At 36.7% G+C, this 14,708-nt stretch overlaps 1 protein-coding gene across 1 annotated transcript in view; it reads right to left on the bottom strand.

Annotated features, from left to right (window-relative positions):
- PDZD8 (PDZ domain containing 8) overlaps window positions 1–14,708 on the bottom strand; it is an 81,191-nt gene that overhangs the window by 24,056 nt on the left and 42,427 nt on the right. The gene's annotated exons all lie outside the window — the stretch shown is intronic.

The raw sequence follows: 14,708 nt of genomic DNA, 5'->3' as shown, positions 1-14,708 counted from the left end.
AGACTGGCTAAGAGCCTGGATAGCAACTGATGTGGGACCCTCCACGTCTCTGTCAACGCCTCCAACCTCTCGTACTCCTCCAGGACTCTTCTCTACCGTGTGAGGTCTCTAGCTTCACCTACTTCCTCACACATGACAAGAGATTTGACCTGCTTTGCCCTCCTTTAAAAATCTGCCACCACCTAGGGTTAGGCCTGGCTTCCTAATTCCTGTTCTTCTTGAAGGGCGCTCTGGATGGGTACACATCCTAAGCAGGGATAGAATTAGAATAACAAGTACAGAGATTCTAAAAACAATTACCTTATAAACTGAAGTTTTTGAAGATACATGCCTGAAAGCAGAACTATTTTTATGCCAACTAAATACCCTGGATCTTCTGGGATTGTGCAAATTTTAAAAGTTGTCTTCAGAAACTATTCTACTAATGCAGCAAACAATTCTGTCAGAAAGCCACCTGAGTTTACAAAATTTGGACACTGTGTTCATGAGAATATAAAACCAGATCCTTTGGTCAAAGTAGCTCAAACTCTAATGCGAAGATTTTCAGAAGGTGACTAAAAATCCCTATTTCTGATGGGCCATTGTATAGATTACCTTTACTTGGCTTGCTCTGGGGCTTGGCAATTGAATTCTGAGTATCAGGGATCTAGACAATTATGATTACAGTATTGAAGATTTATCCCTGAACTCTGAATTTCAATTGAGAGTTCAGGATTTCTAAAACTAGAACTTTTATATTAAGTTACTGAGCTGTAGGCAAGGGAAACAACATACTCAGCACAAAATGTGGCAGAGGTGTAACATTCTGGTCATTTCCTTGAATACCAGATGTCAGACCAATTTGCTTATGGTTACAGAGCACAAATTACTGCCAGGCTAGGAACCAACAGCTTACCGTCCATCTCAATTAGAAGCAGCAACAACCTGCTGTTGAAGATCTTGGGCCAGATTTCATATTTTACCACCCATCACTTTTAAAAATTATAACCACAAGTGACAATCCCACCACAAGGAGAAGCATATGCTCATGTTCGCAGCCATTCTCTTTCCTTCTCCCCCACTCTTTCTTCTCCCCTTCTCTCCCCTCAACACACAAACACACTTGAGTATAAAGTAACACAAGTAACATTTGGCTCAATTCTGAAGCAACAGAGCTAGAACTAGAGTACTATTACTAAACAGCTGCTGATAAAGCATATTTCAATAAATTATAATTCTGAGAAATTAATAAAACAATTTCTAGGTTCTAGAATGAAAATGGGCACATGTGAAAAGAAAGAAAATACTAAGTCTCTGAAGGGTCATTCTGTATCAATCCAACCCCCTTTTAAGCACAGGCAGGTTTGACAACACAGAAGATGCAAACTGAAATACTCCATGGGACCCTCAACTGCTGGGTAACTGTGTGTGCGCTTCTAAGGACCCAAGTACATTCTCAGCCACCTTCTATTCAGGTCCACCACCATCTAACAGGAAAGAGGTGGTACCGTATTCGTTAGCAGTCTTTTCTGAAACTGTCTTGTATGAGCAAAGAGGATTCACAATTTAATGACTGAGCCACCCAGGTGCCCCAGGGATTCACAATTTATACCTAATCGTACTGTCTTTTTCATAGAAGGTATAATTCTGGAAACAAATATGGCATATATCTTGGTTTTATCTCTTGGCATAAAAATTACTATCAACTCCCACAGAACTTTTCAAAGACAGGTCATTAAAGTTTACTTCATAAAGGTTTAAATGAGAACAGTTTTTAAACTCATAAGCCAGATAAATGAAAAAGAATCTGTCAGGTAAAGAAGCGCTACTGCAGAAGTTTCCATACCCCCTGTCCCAAATGATGACAAAAATTATTTTTTAAAGACGTTCTTAAAGGGGCATATTTGAATAGTACAGTGAATAAAACCTAAATTTTCTCACTTGGAGTTTTACATGTAAATAGTTTTTCAGTAGAATGCCTCAATTTTCAGTGATCAGCTTTTATAATGGATAGTTAACAAAACAAAACAAACCAACACTGGAATCAGTCCCTCCTCAGCACTGGGGCAGATTCAAAATTCCTTTTTGAAGAAAAACTGAAATGTCTGGGATGGCTTGTATTCAGCACTGGGTTTGAATCTGGGCTCTAATGTTTACTAGATCTGTGATCTCAGACAAGTGATTTAGCCACCGTGAGTCTTATGTGTATAAAGGGGATACTAATGTCTATCACACTGGTTGTCAAAATTAAAGAAACTACAGGAATAAATGACTGGCACAATCCAGGTACTTCCATTGCCTTTCCTCAGCCGGAACAGGAAGACTCCTTTCGGGAGTGAAAATAGAGTGAGGCCCCTCAATCTTCAAAACAGAATGCCAGCTTGGACACTTCTCTGATAACCTGGTCTCTAAAGCAATTAGATGGTAAATTAGAACCGCATCCTTTGGTTGTCTCATCTAAGAAGACAACAAAGATATAGAAATATGCTGAAAAAGTAAAGTCCATTATACAAAACTGACCTAAGAGATCTAAAGAATAAAAATTAAAAATGATCCTCTGCCTAGGTTCAAAGGCTGTTAAAAGGCTGTTAGCAAAGTAATCATATCAAAATAACTACCTTGCAATCCACTTAAGTTTCTTCTCTTTTTAAATCTGATTGAAGTCTCCATTAATGCTCTGATTTGAAACTAATTTAAATTTTATACAACCATTCCAGTGAAATAAAAAGCTCTGAAAAGTATGCAAAGTCTGAGGTTATTACGGAAACAACAGAATGGAACATTGTTGCACTTTTAAATTTCTTTGTCAAATAGCTCTGATTCTGAATCACAAAGTCTACCCCTGGCTTCATATACTATCACTGTACTTCGGGTAGGGGATTTATATCTTACTAAGGAAGTATTAAAGAGTTTTAGACAAATTACTTATTTTTTTATCTTGAAATAATTCAAACTTATGGAAAAGATGCAAAAATAGTACAAAGGATTTCCATTTTATCCTGAATTCAGACTTCCCAATTGTTAACATTTTGCCACATTTGGATCTCTCTCTGCATATTTTTTCTGAACCATCTGAAAATAAGTTGCAGACATAATGCCTCCTTTAACCCCAAATATTTGAGTGATTTTCTTAACAGGACATTTTCTTATAACCACAGTACAATTATCAAAGTCAGAAAATTAACACGGATACGATCTACAGACCTTATTCTAGCTGGAATGCAACTGTGAAATATGTACCAACAGCCTCCTTACTTCTGCACAGCTCTGACCAAAGAATCATTTGGATCAAGGGTCAACAAACTAACCTGTGGACTGTTTTTTAAAGAAGTTTTAATGGAAAACAGCCACACTCATTTATGTATTGTCTCTAGCTGCTTTAGAGTTAGAATAGCAGAGTTGAGTAGTTGTGACTGTTACTATCTGACTTGCAAAACCTAAAATATTTACTGTCTGGCTTTTTATAGAAAAAGTATGCCAAACCATGACTTAAACAATGGATGTGCATGAATATATTCACACTGACATTACAGATTTCTTTACAACATCAAAAAATGGGAAAGTCTACATGTTCATTAATATGTGATTGATTAAATAAAACATGTCACACAGTGGAGTATCAGGCAGAAATAAAAACAATAACACATGTATACGGAAATAAAAATAGGCCGTCGGTATATTGTTAAGTAGGAAAAAAGGCAGGTTATAAAAAGACATGATCTCATTTTTAAGCAACCATAAACATAACCTGTGAATAGTATGTATATGCTTGTGTTTATAAAGTTCTTCTAAAAAAGTTAACAGTGGTCTCCCTGGGTAGTGGGATTATGGTTGGCTTTCCACAGTTTTCTTTATAGCTTTCTGAATTTTTTTTATATGGGCAAAAATATAGCTCATACCAATTTCCAAACATATCATTTTTATCTTACAGAAACTGCTGATTTTATTGTTAAATATGCATTTGCTCAAATTTCACACGAGTATATCACACAGAAATTAAAATTCTGCTTCATGATACCTATGCTTCCTTATGCTCAATAGCTTCCCACTTAGACTTCTAGTAACATTCACAGTGTTGATCAATTTACAAAAGATAATTCACACATCATTCATTTAGAAAGTGAGCCATCTGTCCATACTCTACGAGTCACGTGATAACCTTTAAAGAAATATAATGAATTACCCAGAAGTAGTCTTATTTACAATGATTAATAAAACATTCTTATCTTTTCCAGTATAGAGCATACTGTTTATATATAAGCAGCTTTCAATATAACCACTTATTTGTCTAGTCTGATTCAATATCAATGTAAATTAACATGCTTACAAATGAGAAACACAGCTGTCCTAAACCCACTTTGATCAGGTCATGTTCAATATTTATGTGGAGAAATACACAGCACCTTATGGAAATACTAAAAAAGACTGACTGTTTAAACAGGACATAGGAGTTAAGTGTGGTCTTTGCTGCCCTTTGCCCTTTCCCTTTTGAAGATACAAACAAAACCTTCAACCTAGTTTTACTTTTAGTCTATTCATTTGAAAGTAACTTCAATTAGTAAATGATAGAACTTCACATTTACAGTAAAGTGAAAAAGTCAGTGCTAGAGATCTCAGGTTAGTCCCATATACTACTACTTTCTAAATGTTCTAAAACTATGCTATTAATGACAGATATCTAGGCTTTTTTTCTATGCTATGACATTAACACTGGTTATTCCTATGAAGTTCTTAATTTATTGTAAACCTTCCTGAAATTTAAATGCTTGTCCATGTTTTATCCTCATGTGAGATGGGCAGCAGGTGGCTGATCTCCATCCTTCTTATAAGAGCCCTTATTAAACTTGATTTTTTTTTAAATTGCTGATGTTCTTAAAAGTCACTATTTGGCCCGTAAGTCTTAAAAAACAAACAAAAAACACTATCCCATGACTGAAGAAGCTATTTCCCTGTCCTCCTCACCGTGTTATAAGAAGGATTTAAAAGGATATATAAAATGTCAGCACTAAAAACATAGGAGCGAAGGAGGTGGCATTTAGGTCAAGTTTGATGATAATAGTTACTATTATAGTTATTATGGGCCAGATACTGTGCCAAGTGTTTCACAGATATTTAACCCTTGTACTGTTACTATTATCTCTATTTTAGAGACTAGGAAATAACTTGTTCTACAGGCACAGAACTAGAATCAAAGAGCCCAGATCTGAAACCACCACTGGTGGGATGGTACAGTAATTAAGAACACCAGCTCTGGAGTCACACTACCTGGGTGTGCAGACTGTCTTCACCACTTGCTAGCTGGGGGATCTGGGTAAGTTACTTTCTCTCTGCGTGTCTCAGTTTCCTCCCATATAAAATGGAGATGACAAGCATGCCTATTCTCATGAGACTGCTAAGAGAATTACACGGTTGCTGCATGCAGAGTCTTACCATCATGACTGGCAAAAGAAAGTGCTCAGATCTTGTTACTACTCCTAATGACTATGAGACTGAACACATGTGGACAGGGAGGTGTACGCTACCGCAGGATCTCTGGTAACTCTCAACACTTTTCTCATTGTTTATTTCCTCATTCTGCAACCTGCATCTGAGGGTATGACTTGGGAAATGGGCTATTTGGCTAAGTGGCTTTCTGTGGGGAGGTGCTACTGTGCCTCAAGAGGATGCTTTAGTTCATGACAAAGTATGGACTGAGTGGATGAGTATTACTTGGACCATAGTAGACTGGAGGGTCCTGAGGAATAGAATTCAAAAACAGTGTTTAAGTTTTATTAATATTATTTTGTTTTCAAAAGCTCTTTTAAAAAATATTTAGATTCTTACTACTTTCTTGTGAAACCATTCTGCTTCTCTTTACCCTATTTGAAAAAGAGACCTAAAAACAGAGCATATAACCCCAACTAAAGTGTTCAACTTACTAATGTCAAGACCTTAAATGACAGCATCAGATGTATAAAAACAAAAAACAGTAGATCAAAGAGGCACATGAACAAAATCCCATCTCTAGATCGACCTTTGACAACCACTGTACCTGAAACCCAACATGTCCAGAATGAGATCTTCTTTCTTTTCTTCCTGCCGCCTCAGGCTCCAGTCCTTCTGGCTTCCTCTTTCACTGTCCCCAAACCCCACATTTCCAGTGGTATCCAAGCCACATCGATTCTATTTTCCATTTTCGTTGCCCACATTCTGGTTCAAACTTTCATTGTCCCTCACCCCTACTATTTCACATCCTTCCCTTGTCAAATCATCCTTGACTTTATCCATTTGCTGCCAGATTTAGTAAAGTTATTAATTACTACATACTGTATGCCAGATACTGACCTAGACATTTTAATACAGAGATTTCATTTATCCCTCCTACATCCATGTGAAGCACTATCAGTCCCATTTTATAGAGGAATAAAGTGCTTGTGGAGATGGGTTTGAAGACATTGACCAAGATCATGCTGCCAATAAGTGACCTAACTAAGACTCAAATTCAGAGCCAGGTTTGCCTTAAACCAAGATTCTGATGAGATCACTTTCATTCTAAAAGCTTCCATAACTCCTACTGTCTTGGAGAGTAACAGCTAAACTTCTTAATCTGGTATTTAAAGCACTTCTGTAATACGGCCCAACCTTTTTATTGTTGTTTTGTATAATCTTCCTACCCTACCATATTCTTTAGTCAACCTGGACAATACATATCCGAAACATACTCAAACATTCTCATTCTTTATTTGGTTTTAACTCATGTCCTCCACCTTGAAATGCCCTCCCTACCATCTCAAAATACTACATATACCCAGGAAGCTTGGCTCAAAAGTTACCTCCTATTCTTTCTTGGTTTTCCTAGAAGAATGCTATCTCCCCTCCATAGTATTTGGTTCTGATACTCTCTTAGAGCATGTAAATGCTAACTATAATACTGGTGCTCAGATACTCTCTTAGAGCATGTAAATGCTAACTATAATACTGGTGCTCAGATACTCTCTTAGAGCATGTAAATGCTAACTATAATACTGGTGCTCACCATACTGCTGATCTTACTTCCTCACTGCTTATCCTCCATGAAAGAAAGATCATACTCTCGTTGCTTATACCTCATATTAGGTTTCTTCTTTTTTTTTCTTTTTAAAGATTTTATTTATTTATCTGACAGAGAGAGAAAGAGAGAGGACAAGCAGGGGGAGTAGCAGAAGGAGAGGGAGAAGCAGGCTCCCCACTGAGCAGGGAGCCCAAAGCCGGGCTTCACACGGGGCTTGATCTCAGGAACTGAGCTGAAGGCAGACGCTTCACCGACTGAGCCACCCAGGCGCCCCTCAGCTTCTTTTTCATATTCACACAGTGCCTTACACGATCGGAGAGTTGAGGTTTCTGTATTTTAACCTAAGTTCCTACTCTTTTCACAGTATTTCACAATCATATTAAACACACTAAGAAACTATGAAACAGAGAACTGCATCCCTCATTTTTAACCAAGATGAACTTTAAGAGTGGAAATGCTGCATAGGATTTACTACTAAAGCTTAAAAGGCATTTAGCTTATTTAAGAAGCCAAATTATAGAACATTACATATGGTTAAAATTCCACTGAGTCCCTACTGTATTCACAAATATTATCAAATTGAATTAAACCAGAGTTTTCATAAAAACTGGCATTTTCAAAAAAGCTTTATTTGCTCTAATCTTTTTCTTCCTTTTGATAAGATTAAGACTGTAAATGGCAAATGGTTAAATAGGAACACCAAAATGCTATCTGCAAGGCATCTGGCCTTAAGCAAACACACCAAAATGCCAGCTCTGAAGCATCTAGCCTAATGTATTTATAATTTGTCTGTCTCAGATGTTCTTTAGGAACTCTTTTTGACTCTTCGTATGTATATTCAATAAATTGTAGACAGATCTGGATAGCTATCATTCAACAAGACTTCTAAAACTCTCCAAAACCAAAAGGGAAATAAGACAAGTAAAATTTTGGATCACAGTCATTTTATTTAGGCTACAGTGACTATACACATAGAGTAAGAAGTTCTTCTAATGTTTTTAATAATGCCATTATTCCATTATGTACCATATTTGTAAACTAAAACCCTTACTGTAAAAACCAGGCTTTTGGGACGGTTGGGTGGTTCAGTCGGTTAAGCATCTGCCTTCAGCTCAGGTCATGAGAGTGGGATCCTAGGACTGAGTCCCACATTGGGCTCCTTGTTCAGTGGGGAGCCTGCTTCTCCCTCTGCCTTCTGCTTCCCCTGCTTGTGCTCTCTCTGACAAATAAATAAAATCTTTAAAAAATATATTAAAACCAGGCTTTTAACAGAAGGAATACTGAGTAGTAAATCTCATTTTGTGACTAAGTCATGCTGAAACCTAGAAGTCTAAAAGAAAAAAGGTTGAGGGTAAATGGAGGCTCAAGGCTAGTCAGTCATTTTCAATATTCCCAGAAACATTTACTGAATACCCATTAAATGCCAAGTGCTATCAGCAAAAACAATCACAGTGTCTGCGGTAAAGAAACACACTGGCGAAGATAACACCAAATTATCATAGAAATATAAGTATGAATTCCCAACCATGAGAAATATTCCCAGGACGCCCGGGTGGCTCAGTTGGTTAAGCATCTGCCTTTGGCTCAGGTCATGATCCCAGAGTCGTGGGATTGAGTTCCGCATCAGGCTCCCTGCTTGGGGGAAGTCTGCTTCTCCCTTTCCCTCTGCCCTTCCCCCTGCTCATGCGTGTGCGCTCTCACTCAAATAAATAAATAAATAAATAAGTAAGTAAGTAAGTAAGTAAGTAAGTAAGTAAGTAAGTAAGAATCTTAAAAAATATATTCCCAAGGTGTCTTATGCTCACTATGCAAGGTTTTCTAGAGGAATGATGATTGGTTGATGTTATCAGCCAGGGTCTGATAAGGAAAGAGAAAACACCTTAGTATTTGAAACAGAGGTCCTTCAAAACAGGGGAATGGCTACCCAACAACAGAACTGACAACCAAACAGGAGAGTGGAGCGACTCAGATACTAGCAGAAGTCACAGGTCACTACCAACCTTAGGCTGGAAAAACAGAGGGGAGGAATTGGTATTAGTACAGGCCAGGGGCTAGAGCACCCAGCACAAGCAGGAAACATAGTGGGCCTGTCCTAGGAGAAGCATGGAGCCCTGGAGGAGAGATAGCAGCTGCCAAAACTGGTCAAACCCAGCTGAGAGTCAACTGATAATAAAGCCCTGGGAAAACTGCCAGCAGAGGTCAGCCCTGTCATGACACGGTGCAGGGGTCAGGCCCAATAACGTATCGAAGGGTGATCAAGCTAAGGGTTGCCACAGAGACCTGAAGAATGGGATAGGTACAGGTATACATGTGGAAAAGGGGGTTGGGGAAAGGGTGCACATGTTCAAAAGCTGTGTGGTAGACAGACTATGGTAAGTGTGAAGGAGTGAAAGATGGTCAGCACAGCTAAAGCCAAACAGGAGTGTAGAAGAGAAGACTGGAGAAGTAGAGGCCAGGCCAGGGAGTGCTTTGTGGGGCACATCAAAGAACTGTCCTCATTCTAGGAGCAACATGAAACCACTGAAAAATTTAAGGAGGCAACTGAAGGATCAAATTTGTATTTCAAAATGATGACTTATCCTCCTCTCACCCTCCTAGGAGTTTGAACAAATGGAACATACCAGGGTGTCTACTAGGTGCAGTACACATAGCATATTTGTCTCCCTATGAAGTCTACCAGCAAGTATGTAGTGTGCAGAACTGTCAAAGACCTTTTAAGTATCTTTCTTTTAGCATTTATATCATCTGATCATCAACCATCAGGGACATAAGATTTATCTTCATTGCCCTACAGATCTAGTTCCTTGCTCAGTATATTTGTTGATCATCCTACTGTTCACTTTTTGTGTTTATATGCTTCCATTAATCATTCACCCACCTTTGTATTTTCAGCTGAAGATCACTAACTTTTCCCCATTCATTTATCTATATATGGCTATCTCACTGCCATATTAATTTTACTTCTTTCTCCCCACATTATCAAGCTCTCATAAATTTCTTGTATTATGGAAACCAGAAATGCACAAATAATTTGTGAGAATTTTATGGTTTTTAAATAAGTGTATTCATTTTGTGACACTACTCTCATGAAAAGCTGAAATTTGTTTGGAGGCACAAAGACATATTTATTTCTTTAAAGATCCTAGATCTCATACATTTTAAGCATAGTTTCGAATTCTAATGTAATTGTCCTACAAGCTTTTTCTTCGTTTTGTTCCTCTTAACTTAGAGCATCTTAGAAAAGTTTCGTGCCACATGCAAATCTGAATATTATATTGTACATCCTTCTTTTTGTTCTGTGCTGCCCAGTATAGTAGCTACTAGCCACATGTAGCTACTGAGCACTTGAAATGTGGTTAGGATGAATTGTGATGTGTTGTAATTGTAAAATATGCACCAGATTTCAAAGACTTTAAAAGGAAAAAAAAAAACCCTCCTCATTTTTTATGTTGATCACATGTTGAAATAATAATGTTTTGGGTATACAGTTAAATAAAACATTACTAAAATTAAGTTTACTTATTTATTTTTACTTTCTAAAATGTGGCTACAAGAAAATTTAAAATCACCTAAATGGTGTACATTTTATTTCTATTTAATTTTCTACTCTAAAGTGCAGTTTCACATCATTTGTCAAAACTGATCAAAGTCCTAGACTCAATCACTCAGGATATTATTATACCTGGTCAACTTTATCCTTAAGGCAGCTCTATTTGTAACAAAACATTCTCCTGCTAAAGAAATGATTTAGGAACCTTTTGTATGGTTCTTCATCAAAAACTTTCTTAAAGTTGAAATGCATTTACTGTTTCCATTTCTTCTATATGCTTGTTTAGCACTGTAATATTAAATTAGATAGGGAATGCGTTTCCTATATATTGTACTTTGTTCCAACTGATTATGTGCCCTCTGCCAAGTGTTTCCTGGATTCAGTTGCCCCAACCTTTACTCTGAAAGTATAGGGAGACTCACTGGGATCTATAATAAGGCAGATTGCCTCTGAATCAGGCTCAATCTTACGCAACTGAGCATGGCTCATCTTATTATAAAGGTCGTCCTTCCATTCAGATCTCATCTCCCTAGAGTTTCAGAGCTCTCCCTGCCTCTGATTCTACTACCACCACTCCCAAACTGTCTTCTAATTATTAGACTACCACTCAGTCCAATCTTTGTTAGAGTAGTGGGATTTAATGGAACAAGTATAGATCCTCTAGGCAAAAAGCTTTGGCTCTCTGTATATGGGCAAAGTATATAACTCATGTTATATATTTGGTTCCCATGCCTCTCTTGTTATACTTACAGTTCTTTGAAAATAAGGATCATTTCCTCAAATGCCTCTTTAATTGTAAGGGTATGTTTAAAAAGAAAATTGAGGAAGGCTGATATAAATTATTTATCTTTCAGAATCAGATCCTTTAAAAAAAAATGAGGTTTTTGATTGGGAAGTAGCAGTGAAGAGAAGGAAAAGTACCACTCAGGTCAAAACAGAGATAAAGTCTAGACTCTAGGAGGTGAATTCTTCTGATTTCATAATCTGCAGTATGGCTGACCCTATCTAAAGCCTTTCTTACAGCAGCTGCCAATTTCAAGTTGCCAGTTGATACCATATAACCCTATGATAGGAATATACTCATTCTGATTAAGAGTTCCAAATTATCCTTTATGGATTCTCCCCAAATGTCAGTTGAACGCTCATCAGGGATTTATTATTTTATCTTTCAGGCAAATCTGAAATACCATGACATCTCCTAATGCCTTTAACTGCAGTTCCCTTGGGAACCTGTATATTGGGCTCCAGAAGACATGAAGTGCTTCTATTTATACTGAACACATGACTATTCCAATATCTCCCTTCTGCCCATCTACTGTACATTCAGAGACCCAGAAGATTCCTTTCTATTTACTTGTCCATTTCAAAACAGGGAGAAATCCATATTCCTTTCAATTACTCGCTTATATCCCAATATAAGAAAAATTCCCTTAAAAATAAGTCCTCAGACAGATTTGAATATTTTCTTATGGTAAGACTGTGGGTTGGGCACCTAAAATGCGTTCAAAACCCTTCACCCGTGCCTTCTGCTCTACAAAGGTTGGAAAACTAAAATGATTCTCCATAGTTCCTTGCTGTTGGAGACACCGAGTGACTCAGTTCTAGCCAATGAGATACAAGTGGAAATCCCTGGAAGGAGCTTCCAGGAAAGCATTTAAAAATGACAAGACCTGGCTGACCTGTGCCTTTGGCATGCTTTAAACCTCACCATCCCCCTCCTTTTTTTAAAGATTTTATTTATTTATTTCAGAGAGCAGGAGCAGAGGGGAGGAGCAGAGGGAGACAGAGAAGCAGACTCCCCACTGAGCAGGGAGCCTGATGCAGGGCTGGATCCCAGGACCCTGAGATCATGACCCGAGCCAAAGGCAGATGCTTAACCGACAGAGCCACCCAGGCACCCCCTAAAGCTTTTCATCTATTGTTATTATTAATGATCTTCCACTATCAGCAATATGATAAGGTACATTATAACGCTTTAAAGACTCAAAGGCACATTTAAAATATGGAAAGAATTAAGTTTCTTTCATTCTACATATGCACTGAAACTAGTGGCTCTCTTCACTGAATAAATTTCAACACTTAAAAAACGAATTTAAAACTGAAAACTGTATTTATATAAAGATAGCTTCAAAACTCATCAAATACCTTCTCATACTTATTTTTCTAATGACGTTCTTTTTTTCTATCCCAATTTGCAATATATTGCAAATAATCAAATCCTAGCCTGCAATCTTTTATGTAGTCCTAAAGAACACAATGAATTTTTCTCCCTAGAGTTATTAAATTCAGACATTATGTAATTTAATGCCTGGAGACACTTAACTGCTGCTGACATTTTTGACACCAAATGTAATTAGTAACCTAGAATTCTTTCTCCAAAACTACCTACGACATATGTGAAGACCCAAAATTGTAACTCAAGATTATAAAGTCTTACTAACCTTTTCTGCAAAATATTAAAGTTGTCTAATCTCATATTTTGCAAATATAATAAAGGAAAATTAAAATGTCATTAGCAATGGCAAGTTATGACCATTTCAGACCTGGATAAAACAATAATGCTTTTTCACGTATTCATGTAATTCAGAACAAACTGGTTAATTTATTCCTCTGAGAAGTTGCTTCAAATTGTTTGAGACATAACTTAAAAGAAAGCTAAGGTACGAACAACCACCAAAGAAATGGGAGACTTCCCTAAAAACCACTATTTTGACCATGTCATTCCTATGCTCAAAATCTTTAATAGCTCTCTACTACTTTCATAAATTCAAACTCTGTGGCCCATCCTCCCTTTCCAGCCTTACTCCTCCCTATTTTCCCACTCTGATCAAAATTATTCTATTTATTCCAAAAGAATTTCATACCACTCAATTTTTTGTAAGGATATTCACAAGTTACTGTATAAAGAAATTATGAAATTTAGAAACAATTTAAGGTCAAAGGAACATCCAAAGAATAGCACATTATCATTAAAAAAGTAAAAAAAACAAAACAAAACCCGATGAATCACAGATCTGTACCCCTGAAACAAATAATGCATTATGTTAATAATAAAATATATATTAATAAAAAATAAAATTCTCAACCAGAATTACAGACAACCTCAGATATTTAGAATACAACTGAGTCTGACATATATACCTAAAACTAGATATTCTGGAAAGAGCTCAAGTACCTTCTCTAAAATATGGGGACTGAAGAAATCCCACATAAGTACACATCCTATTGTACATAGCTAGAAATGTGATTCTACCTTCGGATAATTTGGAGTTCAGAAAAATAAAACATATGTGGTCTGATTAAAAAAAAAAAAGAAGTCATGTTCTCCAAGAGCATGGAGATATGCTTACAGACCTATTTTAAAAACTGAGAACCGTGACTATTTTTTAAAACGTTACAAAGAATAACAGGTTATTCTAGAAACCAAAAGCACATCATTACTACTAAAAAACAGCTAGGTAGCATAGTTCAGAAATACCTATTCACCATAATGAAGACATAACAGAGAAATAGTTTTCCTAAATTATCAGCTACAGATAATAATCACAGGACTGGCTATATTGCCACCAAGAATTAAATGTAATAGAAACAACTAAATATCTAAGTTATTAAATACATCTTTAAAGAATACAACTATAATTTATTCCTGCAAAAAAACTATTGATGTGCTAAATGGATCTTATTTTTCAAAAGACTAAAAAGTAACTCCAACGAGGTTTGGTGGTTCCAAGAAGCACTCTTGGAATTTTATTACCACCAAACCTGTAATATTTCAGTATATACTTAATAAATGAAATAAATTGTTTAAAAAAAAAAAGGGATATGGTACGGTCCCCCCCACCCCTACCATAAGCCATAAAATTCTGGAACTCTGTTTCCATTGTGAAACATCATGGGCTTAATATAGAAATTCTGTAGACAATTTTGATAAATGCTCTAAATCTTTAATAGACTACTAGATTTATGCAAAACACAAGAAGCACAGAATAACTGCTATTAAAACTGCTATTCATAATATTCAGAAACTACTAACTCACTTTGGAAACAAATTAACCAATAACTAGTGACAATTTTTATTCATATAAGAACCCAAAGGATTCAACAAGTCCAATTAAACCATGTTGAGAGCAAAGGACTATTTCTGTTTAA

Source organism: Eumetopias jubatus, unplaced genomic scaffold (genome assembly GCF_037043125.1).
Source record: "Eumetopias jubatus isolate StellerSeaLion01/CBP00866 unplaced genomic scaffold, mEumJub1_p1.0 scaffold_17, whole genome shotgun sequence".
Classification (NCBI taxonomy): domain Eukaryota; kingdom Metazoa; phylum Chordata; class Mammalia; order Carnivora; family Otariidae; genus Eumetopias; species Eumetopias jubatus.
Note: the sequence above shows the minus strand (reverse complement) of the source record. Positions and strands in the feature narration are given on the sequence as shown.